The sequence below is a fragment of the Pezoporus occidentalis genome, unplaced genomic scaffold, assembly GCF_034315485.1.
Source record: "Pezoporus occidentalis ecotype Australia unplaced genomic scaffold, CSIRO_AGI_Poc_V1 ctg11, whole genome shotgun sequence".
Lineage (NCBI taxonomy): Eukaryota > Metazoa > Chordata > Aves > Psittaciformes > Psittacidae > Pezoporus > Pezoporus occidentalis.
Window position 1 is genome coordinate 4,699,855 of NW_026912886.1, and position 12,048 is coordinate 4,711,902.

Consider the following 12,048-nt stretch of genomic DNA (forward strand, 5'->3'; position numbering starts at 1 on the left):
TATTAACATCAGGGCAGACTACAAATTTGTTAAAGTAAGATTCTCTATAAGTTCTTCATACTGCTCTTAGAGTTCAGAATGGGGAAGAATCAGGACTTGAAAAGTGTTGGATGTCTAGAAGCAGTCTGAGAATGTGTCACTGATCCAGCAGACAGGAGAGAGCAGTTTTTGATGGCAGGGATCATAGTTTTGTTTTAGAGTGTCTGAATGAAAGTGTTGGTTTCTTATGTGCCTCAGAACTCAATGCCAGATGCTGATCTACCTTTCTGGATCAATTTTTTTTTTTTTATAAATACATGGTTTTCTCTCTGAGGGCTCCACTATGCACAGATTGCCTTTATGGAAGTGCTAGGATTGTGGGAGCCTTGAGGAGAAGTACTGCAGTCATTCCTTATTGTGTGGCTTTAATTGAACACCATTCACTGCATTCTCAGTCAGAAAACAGGAGAAAACGAAAGGTGACAGCCTTTGTGCCTTGTATCTTATCTGTATCAACTTTCCCTTTTCCAGTAGATGAACACATCATCTGTTAATTTAATTCCATAATTATTTAGCTTCTTTCCTTGGGGAATGTTTATCTGGGTAAATGTTTTTCTTGCAGTGGATAGTTTAAAGGCAAACAAATGAAAAAATGTGTTTTGAAAAAGATTCTTTTGTGTGTAACTATCAACAGATAAGGCTCTGGATATTTAGAGAATCCTGTCTGTGATCTTTTCCCTAACCAGATGGAGATGGTAACATCCAGTCAACCTTCACTAAGCAATTGCCATGAACATGTAGCATCTGAACACAAAAGCTTCTCTGTGCTCCTCAGAGATTTGGCATGCAGTTTCAGAACAACCTCTTAATAGTTTACAAATGTTTCTAAGCTCCTGAGAAGGTGTTTTTTATTTAACTTGATTGTGACCTATAAGCTTTGTACATAGATGTTGTTTCCTTTTCATGTTTATTTGCTATGGATGTAAAAAAAAAAAGTAAAATAAGTGTCTTGATTCTGAATATATTTGAATTTTGTGTCTACTTTTTTTGGGGGGGGTCAGAACATAACTGCCTAATAGCATGTCATATATACCTGCTGTATGTTTGGAAATGCAAAACCTACCCATTGATTCTGAAGTCTGGTGGTGAAACTGTGTCAGTATTAGTGAGATGATTATGAATGTGTTTCCCGGTGTAGTTGGGGTCTTGGTTTAGCACTGCTAAACTCTGGAGATTCCAGCTGGTAACAGGAAGATGGCATGCATAATTACTAATGAGACTGGCAGTCTGTATTAACTCATTTTTAGGTTTTAAGTGTATGTAAGGTGCTTTTGTGCAGCCAGAATCTAAAACCCTTGTGAAAACATGGGAATGCTGTGCTGTTGTGATTAAAGGAAACTGATGCATGACCTAATGGCGGCTTAGCTAATAAGAAGAAATGGTGAACCATTTCATTTACTGAGCTAAAATCTGACAAAAGGAGAACTTCATGGCTAGAGGCTACAGTGGATCTAGGTATTTTTCTAAACAATCAGGACATAATTCAATATGTGTATTGTTGAATATTTGAAAAGGGTCAGGGAAATTGGGACATGGTTTCCTATAGTAATATTAATTAAGCATATTTACTGAAAAAAAATCCTGTATTTAGAGCATCTGTCATTTTATATCTAATTTGAAGAGATTTACTCATTTGAATTTGAATATTATTTGCTCACTTGAATGAATATTTAATATATGGCATACTTATCCAATACCTGTATATGGGTGTGTAATATACATTTAAATAGTTATAAAAAGTTAGCAGAATTTTTAAATGTCCATCAGGACAGTTATGGTGGTGTTTGGTGATTGGCTTTGGTGTTTGGTGATTGGCTTTTTTAATTTTTTTTTGTTTGTTTCCTAAAATGTTTGCATGAATTTCTTTTTATCCGAGCTTGGTTTCCACAACATATTTTTCTGTGTGTGTATGTTGATGTTCTTGATTTTCCAAGTGCGATAGGCATTCAGGAATGTGTCCAATTACATACTTTTAAATTGCTTTCATATGTAACAGTACTGTAGGCTTAACTATTAGAAGTGCTCACCTGTGTTATCTGCCAAATTGCATGAGCGACTGCAACTGCAGCTTCAGAGGCTTTATCAAACAATGGAACCTAGCCTGTGTGAGCTTCATTCCAATCAAATGAGATGTTAGATTTATGGCTTGTGTGATAATATCACATGGTGTGGTAGGAGCACATTTCCATTTGTTTCTGAGTCTTGATAATTAATAAAGTTGTGAAGTAGAAGTATAGCATGTATACATGCAAAACAGAGCTGTCTTTTATTTCCAATTACTGCTTTTCAAAGGGAAAACTCTTCTTCGCTGAGATGGAGAGTTCCTGAAGGGGTATGCTTGAGTATGTTTTGAAACAGTATCCCTAAATAATTTATTCTTGTTAAAAAAAAGTTGAGGTGTAATCAAGTCTTAAAAGTTAACTAGAAACTAAATAATTAAATATCTCTTGAAATAGGATATGCTTAATGCTTGTTCTGTATAGTAATCTTGCTGACAAGCTTCAGTTTGAGCTTTCTTCATTTCTTGGTCTTTCTTCTTTCTCAAGTCTTTGGATTGACCTTTACTTAAAACTTATTTCTTCTAAAAGTTTTTCATCTGAAATAACTACACAAGGGCTACATTATTCATTGCATCCTTCTCAAAATGGACTTGATTCACTTTGTGTAAAGACTTACGAGTTTTATGCCAAATATACTTTGTGTGAAAAGCTGAAGCTTAAATAGTAATTGTGTCAGTTGTTTGAGTGTAGAAGTTTACTTCTTTGATATTTAAGTTAAAGGAAAGTTAAAGCTGAAATGTACCTCCTTTTTAATGGTGTGGGGTTTGTGCTGTGTATCTTGCCAAGTGACAGAATAACCTTGACAGAGTGTGTTAGTCTTTGTTGCTCTTTCATATATATTTATTCTGCCATCCTATGACCATCCAATGGGAATTCATTATTTCAGCAATGACTGAAAGTCTTATTTCTAATCTAAGCTATTATCTGTGAAGTTTAATTCATGACGTAAAAGTAGCTCCTGGCTAATATTGATGTATTTTAATGAAAAAAAATAATTACCTTGAATCCTCAGTGTCTAGCAGACCTGCCTGCCTCTCTCCAACAATCATAGCAGATCATCTTTGCCATATAATGTTTAATACTTCCTTATCTTTTAATTACTGGGTAAATTCAAGATTAATAATAAGAATTGTCTTGACTGAACTAAGGGTCTTTTAGAGATGTAGGGGAGACTGGTTTCCAGTTCATTTCCCTCACTTTAAGGAACATTAAATTGGCTTGGGAAGAGCTCAGGCTAATAAGACCTTAAGTTGCTGTTTTTCCAATTTGAATAAAGGCACAGATTTCAGTAGTGGTTGTGAGTGAGGGCTTGTAAAAATGTTCACAGTAATATTGCCAAATGATCCTCGGCTCTCTCTCTCTTCCATTCGATCCTCCCCTCCACCCCCCCAACTCCATGTGTCTGAATAATTTTTAGCAACATTGATTGTAATAATAGTTCACAAATAGTATGGTCACTTGCCAATGAAGCAAAACTCTATATCTTGAGCTCCTGGGTTAATTAGTCAGAATAATGCTGCAGAATAACTGAAGTTCATAACTTGCAGATAGATTACTGAATTGGCATTCAGAAGCCTGGCTCTGTGCCTCGCTCTGTCGCAGATTTATTATACAACTGTAGGCACCTGTCTCTATTTCCCTCTATTCCAGTGTGCCTTATCTATTTTGAGAATCCCTTTGCAGCAATAGTATCTGCTTCTGGTTGCATTATTACAGGTAATAGGTGGCATACATAAAGTGGCATATACCTTTACCAGATATGTTACAAAACGTGTTGTACCAAACCAGAAAGATAAGCATGTAACTCTTCCCTACTTTTCCTAGAGGAAAGTATTTTACATAGTTTTCTGTCACTTAATTTAAAATTCGGTATAATCATAGATCAGAGAGCATGCTGACTCTGAATTAAAACCTTGTCAGCTTTGAATTTTAAATTTGGATCTTGGTTTGCCCTTGTAGCTTAATGAATTTAAATAGTTCTGTAGATTTGAAGAATACTCAGCCTTTTGGGATATTTGAATTTTTGCTTTGGACTTGCTTTTTTGATAGGTAATAATAGCAAATATAGAAGTATCAGAATTTTGCCAAATGAAGCAATATCTGGAAATGACCTAAAATGCTTTGGTTTTATTTTTAATTACACCATATTTTATTTGTGAACATTTTATTTTACATCTTGGATTAACTCCCAGTTCCTATGGTGTTGTTTTTGTTTTTACATTGTATTGTTTCACCTAGGCACATTTAAAAGGGCCAGGGAATCATTATAGAACTCCATGAGTCAATAGCTTCTAATTGAAATGTACACTGAAAGCTTTAAAATATACAGTGTGTACAGATTTACTTCTTAATTAATAGGGGACTTTCAAGATGTATTACTGAAGCTGTGAATTAGTTAAGTACTTGTGTAAATTTGATATTCACAGATCAGCAGAAAAATTGCTAATTGTCTTGCAGGAATTATTGATGGCTGTGGTACCTGTCTTGTTTTTCAGTTCTTGCAGTTTTAGCTGGGAAAGGGTATAAAATTACGGAATACTCTTTAAAAAAAAGAAATTCATCTCTTTCTGAGTTGTGTGAGAAATTCAAATAATTACTGATGAATTTTTCATATGGAATGAAAATTGAGTATTTCAGAAAACATAAAGGATGTCTGCTTTTAACATTGAAAATTCAAGAAAAGTCCTGTTAATACCTTACTGATGAACGGTGAAAAGAAATGGGCAAACTGGTCTCACATAAACAGAAAAAATAGTAAATAGGAGAATTTATTTACGTGTGTTTAAACAGCATTAATGCTTGATTCCCACCGTCTGTTATTACTGTCAGTGTTTTCATTATGGTCAAATCTCGGGCAGCTTTACCAGCTGATTACAACAACAAAAAAGAATCATAGCTGTCTGTGAGTATATAGCATCATAGCTTCAGGTTTTAAGAGGTGCCTACTAGTTTTCTCTTAGCAAGGATGATTCTGGGTACAAGTGGGAATTATCACAGGATCACAGTATACTAGAGATTGGAAGGGACCTCAAAAGATCATCTAGTCCAATCCCCCTGCCGGAGCAGGAACACCTAGATAATGTTACACAGGAATGTGTCCAGGCGGGTTTTGAATGTCTCCAGGGAAGGAGACATTATAGAAGGTTCTGAACAGAGACAAAGAGTTCAGATTTTACTTTTCTAATTCATCTGCCTCTTCAGGTGTGGGGTTCCCCAGTTTGTTTTGTTGTTTTTTTTTCTTTTTCCCTTAAGAACTACCCCTGAGCCCCAAGGTTGAGCTGCATGTTTATGTCTCCAGTAGCCTGTGTAAATAGTGTTTTCAAGTGCATCATGCTTTTACTTTCATTGTAATCAGGATCTCAGGAGTTACATTTATTACATTAACTGTTTGCCCATCTCACGCAGAAAGGATTGATAGGAATTTGACTTAGGGTGTTTGTTAGTTGCACAATAAATCTATAGCTGATTGTGATCTTTAGACCTTCAGAAGTGGGGTTTGGGGTGTGTGTATTTTTATAAATAACAAACAAAACCCAAATATTGGCTATAGGTGAGGAAGCGTTATGAAATATTCTTCAGTGATGACCTCTAAATTGTGAGTTAAGTACTTGATTGCCTGTGAATATTGATACCCTTACTACAGTGAACTTGGATTTACTTTTTGTATTGATATCTCCCCTTAGAAATTTCAAGGAGCCTCATTATTCATGGGCTTTTTTTTTTTTCTTCAACTTACTACCACAATTACTAGAGAGCAGGTTTGCTCAAAAGGTTGGTTGAAGTCTTCCTACTTGGTCTAATAAAATCAGTGAAGCACATCAAACAGTAAACACCCATAATTATAGGTAGAGATAGTGACATACCCCATGTTGTGCCTCAGGAAATAAGACATGCAATGGTTAGAGAATAAATTTGGAAGCGAAGGCAGCTGAATTTCAATGCGGATTCTGTCACTGGCCATCTATAGGTAAAAAAAAGATAATAATCATTTAATCCTACTCCCTCAGTTTCTCTGTATGTGAATAATCCTGATGGGACATTGCTTCCCTCAGATGATGATGATTGCGGATAGGTTAGCAGTGCAGAATGAATGTTGAGAGCAGTTCACTGTTCTCAGAGTCCTGACTTGTGACTGTTGGCTCACTGATGGCCTAATTAGAAATCTGCTCTAATACCGCCAAGAAATATGAATTAAAAAATGAGGCTGCATGTTAGAGCAATGTACACATCTGTAGTGGAAATTGTAAATCAATCTACTCGTAGGACAGCACATTATCGTGTTCTCTGGACGCATCTTTTATACAAAACATGCTTGCATGATGTGCTTGACACATCTCTCTTTTAGGGTGAAGTCCGATGTACATAGAATTCAACAGGAAAAACTCTGATTCTTTCCAGTGGGAAATGATTTGGGCCTGAAAGGCTGGGGTGGGGGGCTGGGTTGGGAGGGGGTAGGTAAATACTGAATATCTGGTGGCTTTGAAAGGAGACAATTCTATCATTGAAGTTGAATTACCTTCTATGTACAGAGACTGTTGGGTATCAGTGCAATCTTATTCAACATAAAATAATTTCTAATGGTATTTCATTAAAAAAATAAGAATAGCTTTAATTTTCATGATTTTAAATGCTCTCTTTGGCAAAATAATATAGCATTTACTTTTAATAAAAAAGTTGGCAGCAAAATGTGATATGAAAAGGTATTTAAAATGGTCTGATATAAGCTAACAACCAAAGGTGACTTTGAACTTTCAAGTTCTATAGATTCTGATTTTTCTTTTTGAATTTTTCAGTATCCAGTCATGTGCTTATCTCAAGAACATTTTCACAGAGCTCATTCGTCTATTGTGCAGGTTAAAAAACTCATTGAGAATGCTTTCTTCCTCTAAATCACATTTGTGAATGAAATTATGCTGGGGACAAACACCGTATTCATAGTAATTTCATCAAGCTTTTTTTGTTTGTTTTAATGGTCCTGATTTAGCAGAATGCAAGTATGTAAATCTCCTCTTGCTAGACTGTTTTGAAAAACAGGCGTTTGCAGGCAGGCTTTGGTGCAAAGTCAGTATTGCACTATGGAGATGTGCCTTTTTTGATGGTCCTTTAAATAATGCAGGGCTATCTGCAGGGTTATTTCAACTGTTATGACAAAAAAATGGAGAAATATCTTTAGTAGAGAGCTAATCTTGAAAAACTTCCCTGGATTTCTTTTAAATATTCTAGTACTGAGATTATCTGAGTCTGAGTTTATGAATCCATTTATATGTTCCTTTGGAATACTAATTCTGGTTCAGTTAGTTTTTGTGCACTGTGCTCTGGAGCTGGTTACCTCATCATGATTGCTCCATGGGTACTACTGAAGTAACATGGATATTAAAATGAGCTGTTGAAGTTTGAACACTGGAGAAAAATGGCCCTCTCCTGGTTTGCCTTTCCTGAATGTAAATGGGTGGGCTAAATACAGAGTTAATTTTGGGTTTAAGACAAAGAATCCAACAGCAAGCTCCTGGACTGCCATATTATAACGGTTATTACTTAAATCTTTCGACTCTTAAAACCCCCTGTGCAGTGACTTGTTGTTAGCCTTAACATCTAGAGCATTGTCTGTGCTTTGATATTGTTGGAAAGATAACATAAATCAAGAACTCTGTCCCAAGTAGGCCCATAAGCAAGGGCACAATCACTTGGATTCCCAGGTTGAAAAGTCACATAAACTCAGAACTTTACATAAGTAGTGACTCAGTGCTCCTGATATCCTTAGCAGTTCCCTTCACTCACGCTGCATGCTCTGACTGGAGAGAATCCAGCTCATATTAATGGTTTTGTGATTTTGGTTACACCACCCCCCCCAGTTTGGCTTATGGCATTGTCTGACTATAATTACACACAGAAAAAGATGCTGTGATGGGTCTGTTACCACAAACAGCACAACAACAATTGAAAACAAATGTTTTCAATTTCTCTTCAGATAGTGTTCTGACAACAAACCTTTCATGAGCATGGGGTGTGGGTAGAAAGAATGGGCAAAGTCTCTTGTACTACTTCCCTACCATATGTTAATCAAGGAAATACTGAAATACTTGGTACTTGCTATAAATCTAACTTTGTTCTATCATGGAATCTCAGAATGTATCTAGAACTTGATTCCTCCTTCACAGCATGGTCTGAGGAGGTGTTTTTGTTTTTCACTTATGGCTCATCACAGTCACCTTGGTATATAGAGATCTGCTAATTATCCTTTGTCAGTCAGTTGTCTAAATAGTTTACAGTGTGAAAGTCTCAAAGTACTCTCTAGCTGACAGGTCTGATTTAGACTGGCACAGTCTGTTGCACAGAATGGTGCTTTTCTTCCAGTTCTGCCCTTCCTTCTCTGTTCTGTTGCAATGTATCTTGTTTTGGTTTCTGGTGATATTAGATACTCTCATCCCGATGCAAACTTCTGCTGTAAATAATTATGTTCTAAGCTTTCCTCTTGTGTCTGGCAAGTTATGTTTTCTAAGGTGTTCCCTTTGCTTTCTGCATAAAGACATGTTATTCCCTAGGTATTCTAGTTAATGCATTGGATTTTAAACCAGTTTTGTGTTTCAATAAGCTGATTCTAGGCATTGCATTCAGCCAGATAGGACTCCAAGTTGGCAGTAGCTTCAATAGCTGACTTGGAGCATTTAACAAGGATTTAACCCCTTCTCACAGATTATTTAGTCAGCCAGCCTAAATAATGCCATTTGCCAAAATTGCAAGCTGCTTATAAGCAACTTGTAAATAGAAGAGAGATTCAATTAATGTACTTTTGTATATAAGTTTTGCTTACTGTCTGTGTGACAGTGAAGGATATATATTCAGAGTTACAATCTTGTTTCCTTCTAATAAAAATGAAGTGAGCAAATGTTAAAAGTAAACAGTATTCCTAGTTTCTATTTTTTTTCTGCTGTGAAATTTCTCCCTTATCAGAAATGAAATTCCCTGCAGTAGAGAGATGTGCAATTATATGGGCTATTGACCATTACAGCATATATTTGACAGGAGGTAAGTTCACTGCTGCTACTGACTCCAGCTCACTTCAGTGGCTCCTGCAATGTTTTGTCTCCCATGTCAAGCTGAGTAGGGAAGCGTGAGGAACTTGACCTAATTTCATAATGGTCACTGTGCCAAGAAAGCTCAGCCTGGCACATGAGTTTTTCACAAATTACATAGGAAGAGGATAGCATTTTAAAGGTGTATATATTTACTATTTTCACCTAGGTACTAATTCGCATGTTGATATATTGACGCATTGCTAGATGTGAATTGCTTTTGTTTCAAGAGAATATTCTACCTAGTTACTGCTATTGTGCATTGGATACTGTCCTGGGTTCAGCAGTAGCAGTCATTTTTCTCCTCCTTAGTAGCTGGTGCAGTGCTGTGGTTTTGACTTTCAGCCTGGCACCAGTGCTGATAACACCGATGGTTTTAGTTGTTGCTCAGTAATGTTTACTCTGACCCAGGACTTTGTGAGTCTCATGTTCTGCCAGGGTGGAGGGGGAGCTGGGAGGAAGCAGGGACAGGACACCTGACCCAAACTAGCCAAAGAGGTATTCCATGCCACAGCATGTCATGCCCTGTATATAAACTGGGGGCAGTTACCCAGAAGGGATAGGTCACTGCTCAGGTTGGGCTGGGTATCGGTTGGCAGATGGTGAGCGGTTGTATTCTCTTCCCATGTTATTTCCCTTATCATTATTATTATTGATGGCAGCAGCAGTGGTTTGTGTTATACCTTAGTTACTGGACTGTTCTTATCTCAGCCTGTGGGAGTTACATTCTTTTGATTCTCCTCCCTATCGCTCTGGGAGTGGGGGTAGGAAGGAGGGGGAGTGAGCAAGCAGCTGTGTGATTCTGAGTTGCCAGCTGGGCTTAAACCCAGTTTTTTTGGTGCCCAATGTGAGATTGAGATAACAACAGATCTGACCAGAGTGTGTCTAATCATATTTGTGATAAGCATTCATTGTTTCGGATTAATAGTCACTCATCACAATGCTGATTTATTTGCTCTCAAAGTTGTTGCTCTTGATCTCGGAGTTTCAGCAGGCTGTACTTTACTTACAGCCAGTATTTGCTGTGTTAATCGGCTGGGGGGCATGGACTGAGGTTCTCGTTTCACTGTAATTTATGGTAATGACTTGTAATACAATAGACTCTTTGATTATGAAACTGATCTGGCTTGCATTCTTAGTGTGGTCACCACCGCTATACTTTGGGAGGTATATAATAGAAGTGTTTAGCAATTGCACATCTTTTTTTCCCTCCTCAGGTGGTCAACCTATGGAGGAGACATTCTCTTACATTCCCAGCCCCCCCACCAGACTATTTACAGCATCATTTGAGAGTTCTGAAGGTTTTTAATCGGGCTTTAGGTACCCTAGAGACTTGCCTGCTGATTGTGATGGGGATCACAATGTTGGCACACACACAGAGTGTGTTTTACTCATGACCGTTTCTTCTGATCTCAAAAGTTAAGCAGAGTCAGGTTTGGGTCTTGTCTAGGGTTAGATGATATAGGAGGGCCAAGAGATTTTCCCCAGAGGCTGGTTGAGTAAGTGCCACCAGTTACACAGACAAGGTTTGCATCACACAAGGGATACAGCTCTTCATACTTGCTTCATGTGTGTGTCGTAGGATGGCATAGCTTCATGTACTTTCACCACCAGGTTCTGCACCCGGGCAGTGATATCTTTCCACAGTGCAGCAGCCCACATGGGTTTACCTCTGTGTTGCCAGTTGCTCTGCTTCCATTGCTGCAACCACCCCCACAGGGCATTTGCCACCATCCATGAGTCAGCATAGAGATAAAGTACTTTGCCCTCTGGCCAGTCCATGATGTCTTCAGGCCATCTGGGCAGAGATGGAACATGCAGATGGGCTCATGACCAAGGGGTGGACTTAACAATGGACACTATAGCCCAGGTTATTCATGACTGTGAAACGTGCTGCAGTTAAGCAAGCCAAGCAGTTAAAGCCTCTTTGGTAGGGAGGACCATGGCTGAAGTATTAACACGGGGAAGCCTGGCAGATTGATGATATCACACTCCCACCAACCCACCAAGGCAAGCGCCATCTGCTTACCATGGTGAAAGCAACCACTGGATGGCTGGGAATGAGGGGAGGATGGAGGGGTTAGTGAGCAAGCAGCTGCATGGTTCTTGGTTGCTGGCTGGGCTTAAACCACGACAGGTACCAATTCAGGAAAATCATGTCTGCAGACTCCTTAGCTTGAACTTGCTTGTGATGGCTCCTGGCTGGGAATATGTTTATCTTTTTGAAATAGAGGGTAGTGAAATGCAAACTCATGTATTCAGATTCCACTTAGTACAAAGGAGGGGGAGACCCTTTCAGGGATTGAATTCTGTCTTGTTTCTCCACTGAAATCACAGTCAAAAGAGGTAACTCTTGGACTAGACTAGCATGTGACAAAAACACAGACATCTATCTTTTTGTGTCTGTTATATGAAAGTTGCACCTAGTGCTTTCTGGCTCTGCTGTGAGGCCAACTGTCTGGCAGCTCTCTTCCATGTCTATCCCTTTCTTTTTTTCCTCTCCATCTTTTTGTCTCAGTGTCTCCCCATATTGTTGAAAAAATATTGTGAAGGTGACTATGTGAAAAGATACTTCACTGTTTATGTTAAACTCATTATGTTTCCCTTCCTTAGCTCTGTAAAATTATCTCCCATTGCTCATGCTATTTCACCCTCCACCTGTAATGCAGTCTTCCTGCCCCCCCCCCCCCCGCTGAGATTCCTCTCTCTTAGCAATTATATCCTTGCCTTCCAGGGTCACTTATTCTACCGAAGAACAATGATCACAGTAGTTCATTCAAAGCACCCATCCTGTGTCACTTTCAGGCTGGTGGTTTGCATTTCTGTTTCTTTTTTTTTTGTGTATCTTTCCAGTGTTAACATTTTGGTCACTAAGA